General features: G+C 41.8%; 1 protein-coding gene and 1 long non-coding RNA gene across 3 annotated transcripts in view; one reads left to right on the top strand and one right to left on the bottom strand.

Annotated features, from left to right (window-relative positions):
* The window catches only part of TENM4 (teneurin transmembrane protein 4), a 1,627,060-nt gene that overhangs the window by 480,038 nt on the left and 1,121,682 nt on the right, over positions 1-25,340 (bottom strand). The window lies entirely within an intron of this gene.
* LOC138671282 (uncharacterized) overlaps positions 18,114-25,340 on the top strand; it is a 136,810-nt gene continuing 129,583 nt past the window's right edge. The window contains exons 1-2 of the long non-coding RNA XR_011319447.1: positions 18,114-18,204; positions 20,977-21,054. This is a non-coding gene — a long non-coding RNA (uncharacterized lncRNA). The remainder of the gene's footprint in view (positions 18,205-20,976; positions 21,055-25,340) is intronic.

Below are 25,340 nucleotides of genomic sequence, written 5' to 3'. Positions count from 1 at the left end.
TATCATTAGTCAATAGCCAAGGTAATCTATTTGTAGAATTAATACTGGTCATCTAATAGTATCATTAGTCCTAGTGATCTAGTTGTATCGTTAGTCCTAATAATTTTAGTGGTATCACTAGTCCGGGTAATCTAGTGGTGTTTATAGTTCAAGTGACCTTGTGATAACATTAGTCCTGATGATCTAATGGTGTCATTAGTCCTGGTGATCTAGTGGTATTGTTAGTACTAGTGATCTAGTGGTATTATTAGTCCGGGTAATCTAGTGGTGTCAAAAGTTAAAATATTCTTGTGATATCATTAGTCCTAAAGATCTAGTGGTATCATTAGTCCTGGTGATCGAGTGGTATCAATAGCCAAGGTAATCTATTTGTAGAATTAATACTGGTCATTTAATGGTATAATTAGTCCTAGTGATCTAGTTGTATCGTTAGTCCTAATAATTTTAGTGGTAACATTGGTCCGGGTAATCTAGTGGTGTTAATAGTTCAAGTGATCTCGTGGTATCATTAGTCCTGATGATCTAATGGTGTCATTAGTCCTGGTGATCTAGTGGTATTGTTAGCACTAGTGATCTAGTGGTATTATTAGTCCGGGTAATCTAGTGGTGTCAAAAGTTAAAATATTCTTGTGATATCATTAGTCCTGATGATCTAGTGGTATCATTAGTCCTGGTGATCGAGTGGTATCAATAGCCAAGGTAATCTATTTGTAGAATTAATACTGGTCATCTAATAGTATAATTAGTCCTAGTGATCTCATTGTATCGCTAGTCCTAATAATTTTAGTGGTATCACTAGTCCGGGTAATCTAGTAGTGTTAATAGTTCAAGTGATCTTGTGGTATCATTAGTCCTGATGATCTAATGGTGTCATTAGTCCTAGTGATCTAGCGGTATCAGTATTCCTGGTGCTCTTCTGGTATCAACACGCTTGGTAATTTAGTGGTATCATTAATCCTGGTGACCTAGTGATATTATCAGTACTGGTAATCTAGTAGTATCATTAGTCCTGCTGGTTTAGTGGTATTAACAGTCTTGTTAATTTAGTGAAGTCGTTATTCTTGGCGAGTTAGTAGTATTATAGGTAGTTGTGCTCTAGTGGTATCATTAGTCCTGATAATCTGGTAGTACCTTAAGTCCTAGGTTATTGAGTAGTATCATTAGTCTACTAATCAAGTAGAATCACTTGGTCATAGGAGATAGAGTGGCACTATCATTCCTGGTGATTATTGGCATCATTGCGCTTGGCGATCTAGACATAGTCTTAGATGACATGGTCTTATTCCTGGTGATCTAGTGATGATTTGATCTAGTCTCTATATACAAAAAAGTTGCACTCTATCATGCTAACGCAAGTCAATGTGAAATATATGAAATATGAGTAGTAATACGGCTTCTGAATACTAGGGAAAAAAGATGCTTAACACATAATTCGGCCAATTCATGCAAGCCCAGCAACCAACGTCAAGGTGGTCTCAAAACTGATGGGTCCCTACATATTTAATGTGAAAACCTCACTCAGGCTGAAGTTTGAATTCCTGGGTGAATGTAGACACCTATCAGCAAAGCCTGCATTTATGGGTAGGTAGGATCCTGCTGTAACTAAAACCACCACATGTTGAAGGGCCCGTGATGTTGGTTGATGGGCTTGTATGAATTGGCCAAATTATGTGCTAAGTGTCAAATTTTTTCCTAGTATCTAGAAGCAGTATTATTATTCACACTTCATATATTTCACATTGACATGCTTTAGTATAATAGAGTGCAACTTCTTTTTTTTTGTATATTTTATATGGAGGTGGCTGCTCCTAGTATGCACCTATTCACACCAGCTTGGATGTGCCAGTCAGTCTTTTGCTATTTGATCTAGTCTCTAGTGATCCAGTGATAGCATACTTTAGTCCCTGGTACTCTAATGGTGATATGGTCCAGTCCCTGGTTATTTACTGGTGATATAGTCTGCTCACTAGGTATCTAATGATGACATAGTCTAGTACCTGGTGATCTACTGGTGACAAAGTCTAGTACCTGGTGATCTACTGGTGACATAGTCTAGTACCTGGTGATTTAGTGGTGACATAGTCTAGTCCCTGGTGATTTAGTGGTGACATAGTCTAGTCCCTGGTGATTTAGTGGTGACATAGCCTAATCCCTGGTGATTTAATGGTGACATAGTCTAGTCCCTGGTGATTTAATGGTGACGTGGTCTAGTCCCTGGTGATTTAGTGGTGACGTGGTCTAGTCCCTGGTGATTTAGTGGTGGCATAGTCTAGTCCCTAGTGATTTAGTGGAGGCATAGCCTAGTCCCTGGTGATTTAGTGGTGGCATAGTCTAGTCCCTAGTGATTTAGTGGCGGCATAGTCTAGTCCCTGGTGATTTAGTGGTGACATAGCCTAATCCCTGGTGATTTAGTGGTGACATAGTCTAGACCCTGATGATTTAATGGTGACATAGTCTAGTCCTTGGTGATTTAGTGGTGACGTGGTCTAGTCCCTGGTGATTTAATGGTGACGTGGTCTAGTCCCTGGTGATTTAGTGGTGACATAGTCTAGTCCCTAGTGATTTAGTGGTGACGTGGTCTAGTCCCTGGTGATTTAGTGATGACATAGCCTAGTCCCTGGTGATTTAGTGGTGACATAGTCTAGTCCCTGGTGATTTAGTGGTGACATAGTCTAGTCCCTGGTGATTTAGTGGTGACATAGCCTAGTCCCTGGTGATTTAGTGGTGACATAGTCTAGTCCCTAGTGATTTACTGGTGACATAGTCTAGTCCATGGTGATTTAGTGGTGACATAGTCTAGTCTCTGGTGATTTACTGGTGACATAGTCTAGTCCCTAGTGATTTAGTGGTGGCGAATTCTAGTCCCTGGCGATCTAGTGGTGATATAGTCTAGTCCCTGGTGACCTATAGTCCCTGGTGACCAAGGGTGAAATGGTCTTGTCCCTGTTTATCAACTGATTGCAGTGCATTGTTGTAGAGATATTTTGACTATCCCTTCTTATCTTGTAATCCCCTCATTCTGAGAGTTCTGGTGCCAATACTTCTCATAACAAGCATCCAATGTGTGATCATTGGAGGTTAAGCCCTAAGGTCCTACACGAACCCTAGGCTCGCCCGCACATACAGCAGGACCTGACATTGGGGCGCAGCTAATTCACTACTGATAATGACTATAAATGGATTATAAATGGTATAGTCTCTAACTGGATCGCTGTGACCAGTGGGGTACCGCAGGGGTCAGTATTGGGACCTGTTCTCTTCAACATATTCATTAATGATCTGGTAGAAGGTTTACACAGTAAAATATCGATATTTGCAGATGATACAAAACTATGTAAAGCAGTTAATACAAGAGAAGATAGTATTCTGCTACAGATGGATCTGGATAAGTTGGAAACTTGGGCTGAAAGGTGGCAGATGAGGTTTAACAATGATAAATGTAAGGTTATACACATGGGAAGAGGGAATCAATATCACCATTACACACTGAACGGGAAACCACTGGGTAAATCTGACAGGGAGAAGGACTTGGGGATCCTAGTTAATGATAAACTTACCTGGAGCAGCCAGTGCCAGGCAGCAGCTGCCAAGGCAAACAGGATCATGGGGTGCATTAAAAGAGGTCTGGATACACATGATGAGAGCATTATACTGCCTCTGTACAAATCCCTAGTTAGACCGCACATGGAGTACTGTGTTCAGTTTTGGGCACCGGTGCTCAGGAAGGATATAATGGAACTAGAGAGAGTACAAAGGAGGGCAACAAAATTAATAAAGGGGATGGGAGAACTACAATACCCAGATAGATTAGCGAAATTAGGATTATTTAGTCTAGAAAAAAGACGACTGAGGGGCGATCTAATAACCATGTATAAGTATATAAGGGGACAATACAAATATCTCGCTGAGGATCTGTTTATACCAAGGAAGGTGACGGGCACAAGGGGGCATTCTTTGCGTCTGGAGGAGAGAAGGTTTTTCCACCAACATAGAAGAGGATTCTTTACTGTTAGGGCAGTGAGAATCTGGAATTGCTTGCCTGAGGAGGTGGTGATGGCGAACTCAGTCGAGGGGTTCAAGAGAGGCCTGGATGTCTTCCTGGAGCAGAACAATATTGTATCATACAATTATTAGGTTCTGTAGAAGGACGTAGATCTGGGTATTTATTATGATGGAATATAGGCTGAACTGGATGGACAAATGTCTTTTTTCGGCCTTACTAACTATGTTACTATGTTACTATGTTACTATTCGTGATGCTGAGGGTTGGACTCCCACCAAGTGACGGCCGCCCCCAGGACTGCTGCAGACTTATGTTCTGCCCCCTACACACTGGCCGTCTCCACTAAGTATATGCAGCGCCCCAGAGTTCTGGTCGTTGCAGCAGGCCCGGATTTAGGGGTGGGCCCAAGGGGCCCGGGCCCTGGGCCACCCACCAAGCGGGGGCCTCCCACCAATATAGGGACAAATATCTGAAAACATGTAAAAATACACGTCTCTTTACTGTGAACCAGTTCTAATGATAAGGAAGATTTAACAAAAGAGAAACTATTGAAAGTGTAGGTACCTGGCTGCGGTCCTACTTCTCAGTGACCGACGCAGAGCGGCAGAGTCATGGCACCTGACCTGCGCCAGCATCCACTGACCTGGCTAGCCAGGCTTCCTTAGTGCCCTCCCTGTACCTAATGCTTAGCTTATAGCATGCGGCAGCCTTCTACCTATTCAGCTATATGATCGCTCCCTCGGATTAGGTCAGATGAGAGTTTGTTCAACTCGAGGGAGGAGGCCGAGCCACGATGTCGGCGCGAGAAGAGGCTTCTCCACCGCGGCAGGACTGAAGATCCAGAGGTGAAGTGGATCAGTCTTCACAGTGTCGCGGTGGGTGAGTATGATCTCTGTGTGTGTGTGTGTCTGTCTGTCTGTGTATCTTTCTACAGATCCACACTATATCCTGCATTACAGTGTGTCTGTGTATACTGTATGTATATAGTGTGGACCTGTTTACAGTATAGTGCTGTGTATACACTTTATACAGCCCCTCAGCCTCTATTCTATATACAGCCAGCACAGCAACAGCCTCTGATATATACAGGCCGGCAGCAGCCCCTCATAAATATACAGCCCAACAGCAGCTTCTAATATATACAGCCCAGCAACAGCCCCATATATATACAGCCCAGCAAAGCCACTCATACATATACAGCCCAGCAGAAGCCCCTCATACATATACAGCCCAGCAGAAGCCTCTCATACATATACAGCCCAGCAGAAGCCTCTCATACATATACAGCCCAGCAGAAGCCTCTCATACATATACGGCCCAGCAGAAGCCTCTCATACATATACGGCCCAGCAGAAGCCTCTCATACATATACAGCCCAGCAGAAGCCTCTCATACATATACAGCCCAGCAGAAGCCTCTCATACATATACAGCCCAGCAGAAGCCTCTCATACATATACGGCCCAGCAGAAGCCTCTCATACATATACGGCCCAGCAGAAGCCTCTCATACATATACAGCCCAGCAGAAGCCCCTCATATATACAGCCCAGCAGAAGCCTCTAATACATATACAGCCCAGCAGAAGCCCCTCATATATACAGCCCAGCAGAAGCCTCTAATACATATACAGCCCAGCAGAAGCCTCTCATACATATACAGCCCAGCAGAAGCCCCTCATATATATACAGCCCAGCAGAAGCCTCTCATACATATATGGCCCAGCAGAAGCCCCTCATATATACAGCCCAGCAGAAGCCTCTAATACATATACAGCCAGCAGAAGCCCCTCATATATACAGCCCAGCAGAAGCCTCTAATACATATACAGCCCAGCAGAAGCCTCTCATACATATACAGCCCAGCAGAAGCCCCTCATATATATACAGCCCAGCAGAAGCCTCTCATACATATATGGCCCAGCAGAAGCCTCTCATACATATACAGCCCAGCAGAAGCCTCTCATACATATACAGCCCAGCAGAAGCCCCTCATATATATACAGCCCAGCAGAAGCCTCTCATACACATACAGCCCAGCAGAAGCCTTTCATACATATACAGCCCAGCAGAAGCCCCTCATATATATTCAGCCTAGCAGAAGCCTCTCATACATATACAGCCCAATAGAAGCCTCTCATACATATACAGCCCAGCAGAAGCCCCTCATATATATATACAGCTCAGCAGAAGCCTCTCATACATATACAGCCCAGCAGAAGCCTCTCATATATATACAGCCTAGCAGAAGCCTCTGACATATAGAGCCCAGCAGAAACCTCTGACATATAGAGCCCAGCAGAAGCCCCTCATATATATACAGCCCAGAAGAAGCCTCTCATACATATACAGCCCAGCAGAAGCCTCTCATACATATAGAGCCCAGCAGAAGCCTCTGACATATGGAGCCCAGCAGAAGCCCCTCATATATATACAGCCCAGCAGAAGCCTCTCACACATATACAGCCCAGCAGAAGCCTCTCATACATATACAGCCCAGCAGAAGCCCCTCATATATATATACAGCCCAGCAGAAGCCCCTCATATATATACAGCCCAGCAGAAGCCCCTCATATATATACAGCCCAGCAGAAGCCCCTCATATATATACAGCCCAGCAGAAGCCTCTCACACATATACAGCCCAGCAGAAGCCTCTCATACATATACAGCCCAGCAGAAGCCCCTCATATATATATACAGCCCAGCAGAAGCCCCTCATATATATACAGCCCAGCAGAAGCCCCTCATATATATACAGCCCAGCAGAAGCCCCTCATATATATACAGCCCAGCAGAAGCCCCTCATATATATACAGCCCAGCAGAAGCCTCTCATACATATACAGCCCAGCAGAAGCCTCTCATATATATACAGCCTAGCAGAAGCCTCTGACATATAGAGCCCAGCAGAAACCTCTGACATATAGAGCCCAGCAGAAGCCCCTCATATATATACAGCCCAGAAGAAGCCTCTCATACATATACAGCCCAGCAGAAGCCTCTCATACATATAGAGCCCAGCAGAAGCCTCTGACATATAGAGCCCAGCAGAAGCCCCTCATATATATACAGCCCAGCAGAAGCCTCTCACACATATACAGCCCAGCAGAAGCCTCTCATACATATACAGCCCAGCAGAAGCCCCTCATATATATATACAGCCCAGCAGAAGCCCCTCATATATATACAGCCCAGCAGAAGCCCCTCATATATATACAGCCCAGCAGAAGCCCCTCATATATATACAGCCCAGCAGAAGCCCCTCATATATATACAGCCCAGCAGAAGCCTCTCATACATATAGAGCCCAGCAGAAGTCTCTGACATATAGAGCCCAGCAGCAGACTTTGATATAGATAGCCCAAATTTCTACAATATACATACATACATATGTACATATTTTCATCTTTAACGCCCTTTCAGGACTTCAAGGGTTGACAAGGTCAGATATACTGCGTGAATTGGACTTTAGTGACATCATTAGTGATTTTGCAGCACAAAAATCAAGGAAAGTGCCCGGATTGTAAAAAATGAATGATTTTACTTTAATTACTCTGTGTAAATGATTTTTGTAAATAAACTTGCATTCGTTTCATTTTGTGCTTTTGCATTACATATTGCAGCACCTTGAAAAATGGGCCTGCCTCCAAAATGGGCCCCGGGTCACCCACCTCCTAAATCCAGCCCTGCGTTGCAGTAATGTCGTTCTTCCACCAGGGGGAGAGATGTTACGTCTGATGGCACCAAAGGAGTTCACCTTACCAGGTATCACAAAACACACAACACACTTCACACGCCAGTCCACAAGGGGGAGCAAAAAGTTCTATCTACTAGGCCACTCCTCACATTAGGGTAAAACTGGTGGGTTGGTTAGGAAGTTAGTCAGTACGTGGAGAGGGAGTTCCTGGCTGGAGACCGACGAGGAAAGGTCTCCAGGCCGAGCTGGCTGGAGTGATCTCCAGTCAGATCCAGACTGCGGTCTGAGGAGGACAGAAAGTACACGGAGCTGCGCCTGCAACCCATGCGGCAGCATCCTAAGAAAGGACACAAAAGGAATTGTGTTGTAGGGAGTGAGCCACAAAGTCACAGCAAAAGGAGAACAAAAACCAGAAGGAGTCCTGTCCTAAGAGAGGCTGCCTCCTTCTGGAGCGCGGGCCGGTGGCCGGAACACAGAGGGAGTAATAGACTACGCTTTACTTCAGAGACCGGCAGGGTAGTCAATTCCAAGCTGGCTGTCCGACCTAAACACCTAAGCAGACACGGTGGCAATTGTGGAGGAGGCGCGTCTCTAGGGTCCCTATAAAATAGCCTCAGGCCACCACCGTCATACGGGTTTGTCCTATCCATCTGGGGGACAGAGAGAGAGAAAGACATAACATCCACAAAAGTTGAGAGGACATTACCGAGTTGCTCAGCAGGGGGTACTACAACGCACGAGCGCTAGAAGGAAGGCTACTGATTTCCACCTGGATAAGAGGACTCTGGAATTGCCATCAGACCGGCCGGAACCTGCCTACCCTGTCATCCGGCACTCTGGACTGTGGATGCTGAAGCCTTCAGTAAAGGTAAAGAGACTGCACCCATTGTGTCCTCGTTATTCACCACACCTTGCACCATCCACCATCACCATCTACACTTTTGGGAAGCCCTGGGGATATACTTCACCTGTGGGAAGGTATACCATCTAGCTGCCATTCCAACACCTCAGCGGACCCCTGAGCAGTGTCGGTCACCCTGACCGAATACCACAGGTGGCGTCACGAACACTACCATTATCTACGAACTCTGCCTTTTATTGGGCACCCCTCATAGGGCCACGGTCCGGGTCGGGCCACCATGACATCCTCGCTGAGGGAACTGAAGGACCCGGTACCGAGTACCCCATTGCCCTTACGTGGGGGCGATCCATATAGACCATTCATGCGTCTTCTCGGAAAATGTCACCAAATTGGCAAATAGTAATTTCAGTAATGGAGGAAGAGAGGAGGCCAAACTTCAGGGCAAACAGAGGAAAAAGGAAGGAACAAAATATTCAAATGCTTCTTATGGTCCTGATGGCAGCCATTAACCAAGGGTCTACTAGGTCTAGCAGACATTAGAGCGTCGACAGGTCTCACTGATTTATATAAATCCAATTTCTATGACCAGCTTAATCCAAATTAACTTGAGAAAACAGATGATTGATGTTGTTCTACTGTAGACCACGGAATTCACAAGTTTTATGGGAACGGCTGTTAAAGCAGCTGAATGTGTGATAAAGGCTGGATACCTCCTGTCACATCTCGTCATGAATGCTATCTATTCCAAGCAAATAAGATGAAGAAATGTGTATACGGTGAGATAAGAAGCAGAATTTTAGAAAATCAAAACCTTTCATGATCTGTAAACACTGCAACTCGAAGAGCGCAAAAGAGGCATTTATACATTTATTACCATACAACTATAGACGTATATATGTAAATATACACAAGAATATAATTACTATAATACTGCCCTCCATGTACAAGAATATAACTACTATAATACTGCCCCTATGTACAAGGATATAACTACTATAATACTGCCCCTATGTACAAGAATATAACTACTATAATACTGCCCCTATGTTCAAGAATATAACTACTATAATACTGCTCCCTATGTACAAGAATATAACTACTATAATACTGCTCCCTATGTACAAGAATATAACTACTATAATACTGCCCCTATGTACAAGGATATAACTACTATAATACTGCCCCTATATACAAGAATATAACTACTATAATAATGCTCCTATGTACAAGAATATAACTACTATAATACTGCCCCTATGTACAAGAATATAACTACTATAATACTGCCCCTATGTACAAGAATATAACTACTATAATACTGCTCCTATGTACAAGAATATAACTACTATAATACTGCTCCTATGTACAGGAATATAACTACTATAATACTGCCCCTATGTACAAGAATATAACTACTATAATACTGCCCCTATGTACAAGAATATAACTACTATAATACTGCTCCCTATGTACAAGAATATAACTACTATAATACTGCCCCTATGTACAAGGATATAACTACTATAATACTGCCCCTATATACAAGAATATAACTACTATAATAATGCTCCTATGTACAAGAATATAACTACTATAATACTGCTCCTATGTACAGGAATATAACTACTATAATACTGCTCCTATGTACAGGAATATAACTACTATAATACTGCCCCTATGTACAAGAATATAACTACTATAATACTGCCCCTATGTACAAGAATATAACTACTATAATACTGCCCCTATGTGCAAGAATATAACTACTATAATACTGCCCTTATATGCAAGAATATAACTATTATAATACTGCTCCTATGTATAAGAATGTAACTACTATAATACTGCTCCTATGTACAAGAATATAACTACTATAATACTGCCTCCTATGTACAAGAATATAACTACTATAATACTGCCCCTATGTACAAGAATATAACTACTATAATACTGCCCCTATGTACAAGAATATAACTACTATAATACTGCCCCTATGTACAAGAATATAACTACTATAATACTGCCCCTATGTACAAGAATATAACTACTATAATACTGCCCCTATGTACAAGAATATAACTACTATAATACTGCCCCTATGTACAAGAATATAACTACTATAATACTGCCCCTATATACAAGAATATAACTACTATAATAATGCTCCTATGTACAAGAATATAACTACTATAATACTGCCCCTATGTACAAGAATATAACTACTATAATACTGCCCCTATGTGCAAGAATATAACTACTATAATACTGCCCCTATATGCAAGAATATAACTACAATAATACTGCTCCTATGTATAAGAATGTAACTACTATAATACTGCTCCTATGTACAAGAATATAACTACTATAATACTGCCTCCTATGTACAAGAATATAACTATTATAATACTGCACCTATGTACAAGAATAAAACTACTATAATATTGCCCCCTATGTACAATAATATAGCTACTATAATACTGCTCCTATGTACAAGAATATAACTACTATAATACTGCTCCTATGTACAAGAATATAGCTACTATAATACTGCTCCTATATACAAGAATATATCTACTATAATACTGCTCCTATGTACAAGAATATATCTACTATAATACTGCTCCTATGTACAAGAATATAACTACTATAATACTGCTCCTATGTACAAGAATATAACTACTATAATACTGCTCCTATGTACAAGAATATAACTACTATAATACTGCCCCTATGTACAAGAATATAACTACTATAATACTGCCCCTATGTACAAGGATATAGCTTCAATAATACTGCTCCTATGTACAAGAATATAACTACTGTAATACTGCATCATGAAAAAGAATAAAACTATTGTAAATCTGCCACCTATGCAGAATAAAATAATCCGCAGAACATTTTCCATAAAAGATAAGAATATAATTCAGTATTATGCTTTGTGTGCTCTGTACAGTCCATTTTCATGAATTAATATAATAGTGGTAGGTAAATATTGGCCAATACACCGTTTTTATGGGGCAGAGATGGGGGGAGCAGCCATGTATGATACAGAAGGATCTAATCTCCAACAAGATGGAAATATACGAGATGTCGGTAATAAATCTCCCCAGTGTCTAATAAAATGCAGATTGTATTTTTCATCACGGTTCAATAATATGCTTCTTTGTGAGGAGGAAGAATTCCGTGAGTAAATCAAGGATGTTTTCATGTACACTGTGAAAACTGCAGTCTGAAATGTTGTGATTTGTATAAAATATGACTGCGAGCAGCCTTGTGATGTCAGCGCCAAGTTTTACAGAGAAATATAATTCTCAATTTGAGGAAAAGAGGAAAAAAAATCTGAAAAACATGACGGTGAATGCATTTAAATGTGAAACCCAAGAACCTACATTATACAAAATGCTTCACCGCAGACACAAGTGGCAACGCTTAACACGGCCTGTCCTGTTCTATATACACAATCTGGTTTACATACAGCAGAGGCCCCGCAGCGCAGCGCAAGAGCCGCTAACAACCAGAACAAGCCCCGTGTCCGAGAAAACCCAGAACGTCAGTTATAATACACTGTAAATACCGTATCTACAAGACGCAGTATTATAGTAGTTATATTCTTGTACATAAGGGCAGTATTATAGTAGTTATATTCTTGTACATAGGAGCAGTATTATAGTAGTTATATTCTTCTACATAGGGGCAGTATTATAGTAGTTATATTATTGTATATAGGGGCAGTATTATAGTAGTTATATTCTTCTACATAGGGGGCAGTATTATAGTAGATATATTCTTGTACATAGGAGCAGTATTATAGTAGTTATATTCTTGTACATAAGGGCAGTATTATAGTAGTTATATTCTTGTACATAGGAGCAGTATTATAGTAGTTATATTCTTCTACATAGGGGGCAGTATTATAGTAGTTATATTCTTCTACATAGGGGCAGTATTATAGTAGTTATATTATTGTATATAGGGGCAGTATTATAGTAGTTATATTCTTCTACATAGGGGGCAGTATTATAGTAGATATATTCTTGTACATAGGAGCAGTATTATAGTAGTTATATTCTTGTACATAGGGGCAGTATTATAGTAGTTATATTCTTGTACATAGGAGCAGTATTATAGTAGTTATATTCTTCTACATAGGGGGCAGTATTATAGTAGTTATATTCTTCTACATAGGGGCAGTATTATAGTAGTTATATTATTGTATATAGGGGCAGTATTATAGTAGTTATATTCTTGTACATAGGGGCAGTATTATAGTAGTTATATTATTGTATATAGGGGCAGTATTATAGTAGTTATATTCTTGTACATAGGGGCAGGATTATAGTAGTTATATTCTTGTACATAGAGGCAGTATTATAGTAGTTATATTCTTGTACATAGAGGCAGTATTATAGTAGTTATATTCTTGTACATAGGGGCAGTATTATAGTAGTTATATTCTTGTACATAGGAGCAGTATTATAGTAGTTATATTCTTCTACATAGGGGCAGTATTATAGTAGTTATATTCTTCTACATAGGGGCAGTATTATAGTAGTTATATTATTGTATATAGGGGCAGTATTATAGTAGTTATATTCTTGTACATAGGGCAGTATTATAGTAGTTATATTCTTCTACATAGGGGCAGCATTATAGTAGTTATATTCTTGTACATAGGAGCAGTATTATAGTAGTTATATTCGTGTACATAGGGGGCAGTATTATAGTAGTTATATTCTTGTACATAGGGGCAGTATTATAGTAGTTATATTCTTGTACATAGGGGCAGTATTATAGTAGTTATATTCTTGTACATAGGGGCAGTATTATAGTAGTTATATTCTTGTACATAGGGGCAGTATTATATTAGTTATATTCTTATACATAGGAGCAGTATTATAGTAATTATATTCTTCTACATAGGGAGCAGTATTATAGTAGTTATATTCTTGTACATAGGAGCAGTATTATAGTAGTTATATTCTTGTACATAGAGGCAGTATTATAGTAGTTATATTTTTGTACATAGAGGCAGTATTATAGTAGTTATATTCTTGTACATAGGGGCAGTATTATAGTAGTTATATTCTTGTACATAGGAGCAGTATTATAGTAGTTATATTCTTCTACATGGGGCAGTATTATAGTAGTTATATTCTTCTACATAGGGGCAGTATTATAGTAGTTATATTATTTCACATGTAAAGCGCCATGGAATAAATGGCGCTATAAAAATGTATAATAATAATAATAATTGTATATAGGGGCAGTATTATAGTAGTTATATTCTTGTACATAGGGCAGTATTATAGTAGTTATATTCTTGTACATAGGGGCAGCATTATAGTAGTTCTATTCTTGTACATAGGAGCAGTATTATAGTAGTTATATTCGTGTACATAGGGGGCAGTATTATAGTAGTTATATTCTTGTACATAGGGGCAGTATTACAGTAGTTATATTCTTGTACATAGGGGCAGTATTATAGTAGTTATATTCTTGTACATAGGGGCAGTATTATAGTAGTTATATTCTTGTACATAGGGGCAGTATTATAGTAGTTATATTTTTCTACATAGGGAGCAGTATTATAGTAGTTATATTCTTGTACATAGGAGCAGTATTATAGTAGTTATATTCTTGTACATAGGGGCAGTATTATAGTAGTTATATTCTTCTATATAGGGAGCAGTATTATAGTAGTTATATTCTTGTACATAGGGGGCAGTATTATAGTAGTTATATTCTTGTACATAGGGGCAGTATTATAGTAGTTATATTCTTGTACATAGGGGCAGTATTATAGTAGTTATATTCTTGTACATAGGAGCAGTATTATAGTAGTTATATTCTTGTACATAGGGGCAGTATTATAGTAGTTATATTCTTATACATAGGAGCAGTATTATAGTAATTATATTCTTCTACATAGGGCAAGAACACCCACGACCAAAGTATAGATTAGTACCAGGCAAGACACCAGGCAGAGAATAGATATAAAATGCCTTTATTACATATGATTGGCAAATAAATATATTTTACAAAACATACCGGTAATTTGTGCGCACAAAAAAACAAAGGGAATTATTTATCATTAAAAACAATATAAAAATATATATATATATATATATATATATATATATATATATATATATATATATATACAGTATATATATAATGGGAGATGGAATAATATAATGGACTGACCCAAAAATGTTTCTTTATACAAAGGCAGGAGCAATCGCTAAAAATAGCCACATGACCAAAGAAAAAACAGAAATATGAGAAAAAAATATTAAAAAGCCGCGATGAAAAATGGAAAAACGGTGTGGAAAGAGAATTCCAGAGGTAGTAAATGAGAATAGACCGCCCTATCTAAAGTGCTAAATGACAAAAAAAATTTTTTTTATAAAAAAATATAAATAAATAATAAAAATACCAATTATATAAGGTGCACAGAAAACAGTGTGCAAAATAAGCAATATTTAGAAATAGTCACACAGGGTTATATAAACCAAGATAATAGAGTGCAAATAAGCAAGAAGGGTGTACACAATGGCGGTACATAAAACCACAACTAAACCATCTGGCCACAAAACATATCCCAATGTGAATAGGTAATCGGCTAGCAGCCGAATAGGGCTGCAGAAAAAAGTGCAATCACAGGGTTTTTAAGTCCAAACTTTTTTCTGCAGCCCTATTCGGCTGCTAGCCGATTACCTATTCACATTGGGATATGTTTTGTGGCCAGATGGTTTAGTTGTGGTTTTATGTACCGCCATTGTGTACACCCTTCTTGCTTATTTGCACTCTATTATCTTGGTTTATATAACCCTGTGTGACTATTTCTAAATATTGCTTATTTTGCACACTGTTTTCTGTGCACCTTATATAATTGGTATTTTTATTATTTATTTATATTTTTTTATAAAAAATTTTTTTTTTGTCATTTAGCACTTTAGATAGGGCGGTCTATTCTCATTTACTACCTCTGGAATTCTCTTTCCACACCGTTTTTCCATTTTTCATCGCGGCTTTTTAATATTTTTTTCTCATATTTCTGTTTTTTCTTTGGTCATGTGGCTATTTTTAGCGATTGCTCCTGCCTTTGTATAAAGAAACATTTTTGGGTCAGTCCGTTATATTATTCCATCTCCCATCATATATATATATATATTTTTTTATATTGTTTTTAATGATAAATAATTCCCTTTGGTTTTTTGTGCGCACAAATTATGTTTTGTAAAATATATTTATTTGCCAATCATATGTAATAAAGGCATTTTATATCTATTCTCTGCCTGGTGTCTTGCCTGGTACTAATCTATACTTTGGTCGTGGGTGTTCTTGTCCTTGGATAGTGGTTTGGTCCACATTCTTTTCCTCCACAGAGCACTGGTCACTTATATTAAATTCCATTAGTATATATTGCCATTATGGCACAGGTATAAGTATACAGTGTTGTGGTGCATCTGTGGTTGTGTTTAATCTTCTACATAGGGGCAGTATTATAGTAGTTATATTCTTGTACATAGGAGCAGTATTATAGTAGTTATATTCTTGTACATAGGGGCAGTATTATAGCAGTTATATTCTTGTACATAGGACCAGTATTATAGTAGTTATATTCTTGTACATAGGGGCAGTATTATAGTAGTTATATTCTTGTACATAGGAGCAGTATTATAGTAGTTATATTCTTGTGCATAGGGGGCAGTATTATAGTAGTTCTATTCTTGTACATAGGAGCAGTATTATAGTAGTTATATTCTTGTACATAGGAGTAGTATTATAGTAGTTATATTCTTGTACATAGGAGCAGTATTATAGTAGTTATATTCTTGTACATAGGGGCAGTATTATAGTAGTTATATTTTTATACATATGGGCAGTATTATAGTAGTTATATTCTTATACATAGGAGCAGTATTATAGTAGTTATATTCTTGTACATAGGGGCAGTATTACAGTAGTTATATTCTTGTACATAGGGGCAGTATTATAGTAGTTATATTCTTATACATAGGAGCAGTATTATAGTAGTTATATTCTTGTGCATAGGGGGCAGTATTATAGTAGTTATATTCTTGTACATAGGGGCAGTATTATAGTAGTTATATTCTTGTACATAGGAGCAGTATTATAGTTATATTCTTGTACATAGGAGTAGTATTATAGTAGTTATATTCTTGTACATAGGAGCAGTATTATAGTAGTTATATTCTTGTACATAGAGGCAGTATTATAGTAGTTATATTTTTATACATATGGGCAGTATTATAGTAGTTATATTCTTATACATAGGAGCAGTATTATAGTAGTTATATTCTTGTACATAGGGGCAGTATTACAGTAGTTATATTCTTGTACATAGGGGCAGTATTATAGTAGTTATATTCTTATACATAGGAGCAGTATTATAGTAGTTATATTCTTGTGCATAGGGGGCAGTATTATACTAGTTATATTCTTGTACATAGGGGCAGTATTATAGTAGTTATATTCTTGTAGATAGGGGCAGTATTATAGTAGTTATATTCTTGTACATAGGGGCAGTATTATACTAGTTATATTCTTGTACATAGGAGCAGTATTATAGTAGTTATATTCTTGTACATAGGGGCAGTATTATAGTAGTTATATTTTTATACATATGGGCAGTATTATAGTAGTTATATTCTTATACATAGGAGCAGTATTATAGTAGTTATATTCTTGTACATAGGGGCAGTATTACAGTAGTTATATTCTTGTACATAGGGGCAGTATTATAGTAGTTATATTCTTATACATAGGAGCAGTATTATAGTAGTTATATTCTTGTGCATAGGGGGCAGTATTATAGTAGTTATATTCTTGTACATAGGGGCAGTATTATAGTAGTTATATTCTTGTACATAGGAGCAGTATTATAGTAGTTATATTCCTGTACGTAGGGGCAGTATTATAGTAGTTATATTCTTGTACATAGGGGCAGTATTATAGTAGTTATATTCTTGTACATAGGGGCAGTATTATAGTAGTTATATTCTTGTGCATAGGGGGCAGTATTATAGTAGTTATATTCTTGTACATAGGGGCAGTATTATAGTAGTTATATTCTTGTACATAGGGGCAGTATTATAGTAGTTATATTCTTGTGCATAGGGGGCAGTATTATAGTAGTTATATTCTTGTACATAGGGGCAGTATTATAGTAGTTATATTCTTGTACATAGGGGCAGTATTATAGTAGTTATATTCTTGTACATAGGGGCAGTATTATAGTAGTTATATTCTTGTGCATAGGGGGCAGTATTATAGTCAGGGGCGTAACTATAGCTGTCGCAGAGGTCGCAATTGCGACGGGGCCCGGACTTCCTAAGGGCCCGGACCCGCCCCCGCCCTTCCGTCCATGGACAATAGCGAAGGAGAATGAATGACTCACCGACCAAACCATTTGTGAGTGACCCGCAGCAGGGAGCCGTCACCGCAGGTCCTCCAATTACATGGGGGAAGATGGATGGAGTCAATGCAGTCACATGATCCAACCATGTGACCTGGAGAGGCGTGTCCACACAGGTCCTTCAGTGAGTCGCACCAAAGGAAAGGAGTCAGGACTGGCCCCCTGCCTGCTGCTCTCCCTGCTCCTCAGCCTCATCTCCCCTGTAAGTGGCAGCCGCTGCAGAACTTCATTACAATCGGAAAAGTTCCTGTTCTCATCAGCTCTGCTGTGCCGGCAGATATGGAGCCGAGCTGAGATTGTCTCCATGTTTGGGAGTGAGTCAGTCAGATGTAGCAGTGCTGAGGGGCCCGGTGTTTGCAGGGAGTTGTCATGGTGTAGAGAGTGGTCAGCAGCAGTGTAAGATGTAGCAGTGCCATGTTTGTTATTTGTAGCAGGGCTGCAGTGTTTTATCCACACGTGTCCGGATGACTTTGTCCAGATGTAGCTGAGTTTGTGGAGATGTAGCAGAGCTAAAATAGTTCTGTGTTTTCTTAGACGTGGCACAGCAGAGCCTGACTTATGCAGAGAAATGTAGCAGAGCTGAGTGTGTATGATGTAGCGGATCAGCAGAGCTGAGGTTTATTCGCAGACGCAGAATAGCAGAGCTGTGAGATGATAAAGCACACAGCCGGCTCTGCTACATGTCCCATATTCCCTGCTGCAGAGGCCTCCAGGGCTGGCGGCTGCTACAGATCTCCTGCGGCTGTGGAACTACAAAGCTCAGCTCCATGCTGGCAATCCTCTCCTCTGTAGGGAGCAGGGACCTCTGGAGTCGGTGGATTTCCTTCCTCCATCACTGCCCTCTGAGTGCAGAGTCCCGGGAATTCCCAGGTTCATCCTTATTGTTGGTGCCGCTCATGTAAAGTGTTGGCTTCAGCCTGGCACCTGCCATGTTCTGGAGCTGGTGGAGGTTCCTGCCTCCCTCTGGTGCTGACAGAGTTAATACCCCGTATTCCTGGTGCTGCCACTATATGTGCTGGCATTACAGCCTGGCACCTTCCCTGCACCTTCCCTGCACCCTCCATGGCACCTTCCCTTCACCTTCCCTGGCACCTTCCCTGGGACCTTCCCTGCACCTTCCCTGCTTCTTCCCTGCACCCTCCCTGGCACCTTCCCTGTGACCTTCCCTGGCACGTTCCCTGCTTCTTCCCTTCACCTTCCCTGGCACCTTCCCTGCACCTTCCCTGGGACCTTCCCTGCTTCTTCCCTGGCACCTTCCCTGCTTCTTCCCTGGCACCTTCCCTGTTCCTTCCCTGGCACTACCTGCTCCTTCCCTGGCACCTTCCCTGCTCCTTCCCTGGCACCTTCCCTGCTCCTTCCCTGGCACCTTCCCTGCACCTTCCCTGGGACCTTCCCTGGACCTTCCCTGCTCCTTCCCTGGCACTACCTGCTCCTTCCCTGGCACCTTCCCTGCTCCTTCCCTGGCACCTTCCCTGCACCTTCCCTGGGACCTTCCCTGGCACCTTCCCTGCTCCTTCCCTGGCACCTTCCCTGCTCCTTCCCTGGCACCTTCCCTGCACCTTCCCTGGGACCTTCCCTGGACCTTCCCTGCTCCTTCCCTGGACCTACCCTGCTTCTTCCCTGCACCTTCCCTGGACCTTCCCTCCGGACCTGCGCTAGGAACGGGAGAGGTGAGGATTTTACTTTTTTTTTTTTTCTTTATCTCTGACTCTGTCTGGGGGCAATGCTGGAGACCATGGGGCAGATTGCTGGACACACTGGGGCAATACTGGAGACCATGGGGCAGAATGCTGGACACACTGGGGCAATACCTTTGACCATGGGGCAGATTGCTGGACACTGGGCCAATACTGGAGACCCTGGGGCAGATTTCTGGACACACTGGGGCAGATTTCTGGACATACTGGGGCAATGCTGGAGACCCTGGGGCAGACTTCTGGACACACTTGGGCAATGCTGGACACTGGGGCAGATTTTTGGACACATTGAGGCAATGCTGGAGACCCTGGGGCAGATTTCTGGACACACTGGGGCAATGCTGGACACTGGGGCAGATTGCTGGACACACTGGGGGTAATATGCTGGACACACTGGGGCAATGCTGGACACTGGGGGTAATATGCTGGGGACACTGGGGGTAATATGCTGGGGACACTGGGGGTAATATGCTGGACACACTGGGGGTAATATGCTGGACACACTGGGGCAATGCTGGACACTGGGGGTAATATGCTGGACACACTGGGGGTAATATGCTGGACACACTGGGGCAGACTGCTGGACACACTGGGGCAATGCTGGACACTGGGGGTAATATGCTGGACACACTGGGGCAATGCTGGACACTGGGGGTAATATGCTGGACACACTGGGGGTAATATGCTGGACACACTGGGGCAGACTGCTGGACACACTGGGGCAATGCTGAACACTGGGGCAGATTGCTGGACACACTGGGGGCAGTGCTGGACATACTGGGGCAGATTGCTGGACACACTGGGGGTAATATGCTGGACACACTGGGGCAGATTGCTGGACACACTGGGGGCAGGACTTGAGGCATGGGCAGAATGTAGGCACGGGGCATGATTGGAGACACGGGGCAGGATTGGATCATGGGGCAGGATGGATACGATGGAGGCTGGTGGGGCAGGATGTGGAGATCATATGGGGTAGAATGGATACTCATGAGGGCAGGATGCGAGAACATATGGCTGGAGCCAGGAATGAGACACACGGGGCCAGGGTGGGGAATATTATTACCATAGGGGCTAATTAAGGGATATTATTACTGCAGTGATGTATTTATTTTATTTTTTGAGTATACTGTTTTAAATGGGGGGGCGGTCCTGTTACTATGCAGAACGACACTATATCGCCTTTTTTTCTTCATGTGATGTAATGTAGAAGTTGTGAAAAGTTAAGTAATGTGTTCTGCAAGCGGAGCTCGAGATAACTGTGTTATTTCCTGCAGAAACGAGTCCTGGCTGGAAGGAATGATGGCGGTCTATGCTGGATGAAAGATGAAGGACTTCACCTAGAGACGTCACTGGTGAGTCAGTGTTACCTATACACTGACACTATACACTGTATACTATATACAGAGGTCCTGTGTACAATGTCACCAGTGATCACTGTATTATCTATACATTATATACAGAGCTCCTGTGTATAATACCACCAGTGATCTCTGTATTACCTCTACACAGACACTGCATACTAAGTACAGATCTCCTGTGAATACTGGCACTTATGGTGATAGTATTGTGTTGTTTTTTTTTATTACTGATCAGTATTGTAGTATTCAGTCACTATGTGGTGGTAATATGTGGTCTGGAAATGGTGTTGTGGTATTTGTCCCTTGTATGTAGTATTATTCGGTCACTATGTGGTCTGGTCATGGTGTGGTGGTATTACGTCACAGGTTTGGGATGTGGGGGTGACACCATTAGGCCCAGTTTAAGTTCTACAAAACAGGAAAACCATTTTTGGTAACCTTTGTGTGTATTGAGCCGGGGGAGGTGGGGGGGCGCCAAACTCGGGAACAGCCCCGGGCGGCAAAAGCTCTAGCTACGCCTCTGAACAGCACACAGATTTCAAACGCCGGGAGTGCGCTTGGAATTAGAGCGAGGGAGGACATATTACTGTAGGGACATGTTAGTTATAAAATCATTTTTCTCAGCGAGTACAGGGCAGTATTAGGTCAGACTATACAACATTGCAACACAACTATAGTGTGCGAAATGAATAGGGAAAATGTGAATTTCGGTGGGAAATATTTTGGCGCGGGGGGCCCCATTTGAAAGTTCACATCGGGGCCCCTCACTTTGTAGTTACGCCACTGATTATAGTAGTTATATTCTTGTACATAGGAGCAGTATTATAGTAGTTATATTCTTCTACATAGGGGCAGTATTATAGTAGTTATATTTTCATACATATGGGCAGTATTATAGTAGTTATATTCTTATACATAGGAGCAGTATTATAGTAGTTATATTCTTGTGCATAGGGGGCAGTATTATAGTAGTTATATTCTTGTACGTAGGGGCAGTATTATAGTAGTTATATTCTTGTACATAGGAGCAGTATTATAGTAGTTATATTCCTGTACGTAGGGGCAGTATTATAGTAGTTATATTCTTGTACATAGGGGCAGTATTATAGTAGTTATATTCTTATACATATGGGCAGTATTATAGCAGTTATATTCTTATACATAGGGGTGTTATGATAAGGTAATTCAGTACCACAATGGACATAGAGGTCAGAGCACATACAGTGACCTGACAATAACCCAAAAACATAGAACGAGCTCTGAGACGTGGGAACTCTGCTGACCACAATCCCTAATCCTCTCCAACCACACTAGAGGCAGCCGTGGATTGCGCCTAACGCTCCCTATGCAACTCGGCACAGCCTGAGAAACTAGCTAGCCTGAAGATAGAAAATAAGCCTACCTTGCCTCAGAGAAATACCCCAAAGGAAAAGGCAGCCCCCACATATGACTGTGAGTTAAGATGAAAAGAAAAACGTAGAGATGAAATAGATTTAGCAAAGTGAGGCCCGACTTTCTGAACAGAGCGAGGATAGGAAAGGTAACTTTGCGGTCAACACAAAACCCTACAAACAACCACGCAAAGGGGGCAAAAAGACCCTCCGTACCGAACTAAAGGCACGGAGGTACACCCTCTGCGTCCCAGAGCTTCCAGCAAGCAAGAAAAAACAAATAGACAAGCTGGACAGAAAAAACAGCAAACAAAATAGCAAAGCAGAACTTAGCTATGCAGAGCAGCAGGCCACAGGAACGATCCAGGAGGAAACAGGTCCAATACTAGAACATTGACTGGAGGCCAGGAATAAAGCACTAGGTGGAGTTAAATAGAGCAGCACCTAACGACTTCACCACATCACCTGAGGAAGGAAACTCAGAAGCCGCAATACCACTCTCCTCCACCAACGGAAGCTCACAGAGAGAATCAGCCGAAGTACCACTTGTGACCACAGGAGGGAGCTCTGCCACAGAATTCACAACAGTACCCCCCCCTTGAGGAGGGGTCACTGAACCCTCACCAGAGCCCCCAGGACGACCAGGATGAGCCATATGAAAGGCACGAACAAGATCGGGAGCATGGACATCAGAGGCAAAGACCCAGGAATTATCTTCCTGAGCATAACCCTTCCACTTAACCAGATACTGGAGTTTCCGTCTTGAAACACGAGAATCCAAAATCTTCTCCACAATATACTCCAACTCCCCCTCCACCAAAACCGGGGCAGGCGGATCAACAGATGGAACCATAGGTGCCACGTATCTCCGCAACAATGACCTATGGAATACGTTATGTATGGAAAAAGAATCTGGAAGGGTCAGACGAAAAGACACAGGATTAAGAACCTCAGAAATCCTATACGGACCAATGAAACGAGGTTTAAACTTAGGAGAGGAAACCTTCATAGGAATATGACGAGAAGATAACCAAACCAAATCCCCAACACGAAGTCGGGGACCCACACAGCGTCTGCGATTAGCGAAACGTTGAGCCTTCTCCTGGGACAAGGTCAAATTGTCCACTACATGAGTCCAAATCTGCTGCAACCTGTCCACCACAGTATCCACACCAGGACAGTCCGAAGACTCAACCTGCCCTGAAGAGAAACGAGGATGGAACCCAGAGTTGCAGAAAAACGGCGAAACCAAGGTAGCCGAGCTGGCCCGATTATTAAGGGCGAACTCAGCCAAAGGCAAAAAGGACACCCAGTCATCCTGATCAGCAGAAACAAAGCATCTCAGATATGTTTCCAAGGTCTGATTGGTTCGTTCGGTCTGGCCATTAGTCTGAGGATGGAAAGCCGAGGAAAAAGACAAGTCAATGCCCATCCTACCACAAAAGGCTCGCCAAAACCTCGAAACAAACTGGGAACCTCTGTCAGAAACGATATTCTCTGGAATGCCATGTAAACGAACCACATGCTGGAAGAACAATGGCACCAAATCAGAGGAGGAAGGTAATTTAGACAAGGGTACCAAATGGACCATCTTAGAGAAGCGATCACAGACCACCCAAATGACTGACATCTTTTGAGAGACGGGAAGATCTGAAATAAAATCCATAGAGATATGTGTCCAAGGCCTCTTCGGGACCGGCAAGGGCAAAAGCAACCCACTGGCACGAGAACAGCAGGGCTTAGCCCGAGCACAAATCCCACAGGACTGCACAAAAGAACGCACATCCCGCGACAGAGATGGCCACCAAAAGGATCTAGCCACTAACTCTCTGGTACCAAAGATTCCAGGATGACCAGCCAACACCGAACAATGAACCTCAGAGATAACTTTATTCGTCCACCTATCAGGGACAAACAGTTTCTCCGCTGGGCAACGATCAGGTTTATTAGCCTGAAATTTTTGCAGCACCCGCCGCAAATCAGGGGAGATGGCAGACACAATTACTCCCTCTTTGAGGATACCCGCCGGCTCAGATAAACCCGGAGAGTCGGGCACAAAACTCGTAGACAGAGCATCCGCCTTCACATTTTTAGAGCCCGGAAGGTACGAAATCACAAAGTCAAAACGGGCAAAAAACAACGACCAACGAGCCTGTCTAGGATTCAACCGCTTGGCAGACTCGAGATAAGTCAAGTTCTTATGATCAGTCAAGACCACCACGCGATGCTTAGCTCCTTCAAGCCAATGACGCCACTCCTCGAATGCCCACTTCATGGCCAGCAACTCTCGATTGCCCACATCATAATTTCGCTCAGCAGGCGAAAACTTCCAGGAAAAGAAGGCGCATGGTTTCATCACCGAGCAATCAGAACTTCTCTGCGACAAAACAGCCCCTGCTCCAATCTCAGAAGCATCAACCTCGACCTGGAATGGAAGCGAAACATCTGGTTGACACAACACAGGGGCAGAAGAAAAACGACGCTTCAACTCTTGAAAAGCTTCCACAGCAGCAGAAGACCAATTGACCACATCAGCACCCTTCTTGGTCAAATCGGTCAATGGTTTAGCAATACTAGAAAAATTGTAGATGAAGCGACGATAAAAATTAGCAAAGCCCAGGAACTTTTGCAGACTTTTCAGAGATGTCGGCTGAGTCCAATCATGGATGGCTTGGACCTTAACAGGGTCCATGTCGATAGTAGAAGGGGAAAAGATGAACCCCAAAAATGAAACATTCTGAACACCAAAGAGACACTTTGATCCCTTCACAAACAAAGAATTAGCACGCAGGACCTGAAACACCGTTCTGACCTGCTTCACATGAGACTCCCAATCATCCGAGAAGATCAAAATGTCATCCAAGTACACAATCAGGAATTTATCCAGGT

Source organism: Ranitomeya imitator, chromosome 3 (genome assembly GCF_032444005.1).
Source record: "Ranitomeya imitator isolate aRanImi1 chromosome 3, aRanImi1.pri, whole genome shotgun sequence".
Classification (NCBI taxonomy): domain Eukaryota; kingdom Metazoa; phylum Chordata; class Amphibia; order Anura; family Dendrobatidae; genus Ranitomeya; species Ranitomeya imitator.
This window is presented reverse-complemented; position numbering and strand designations above follow the sequence as displayed.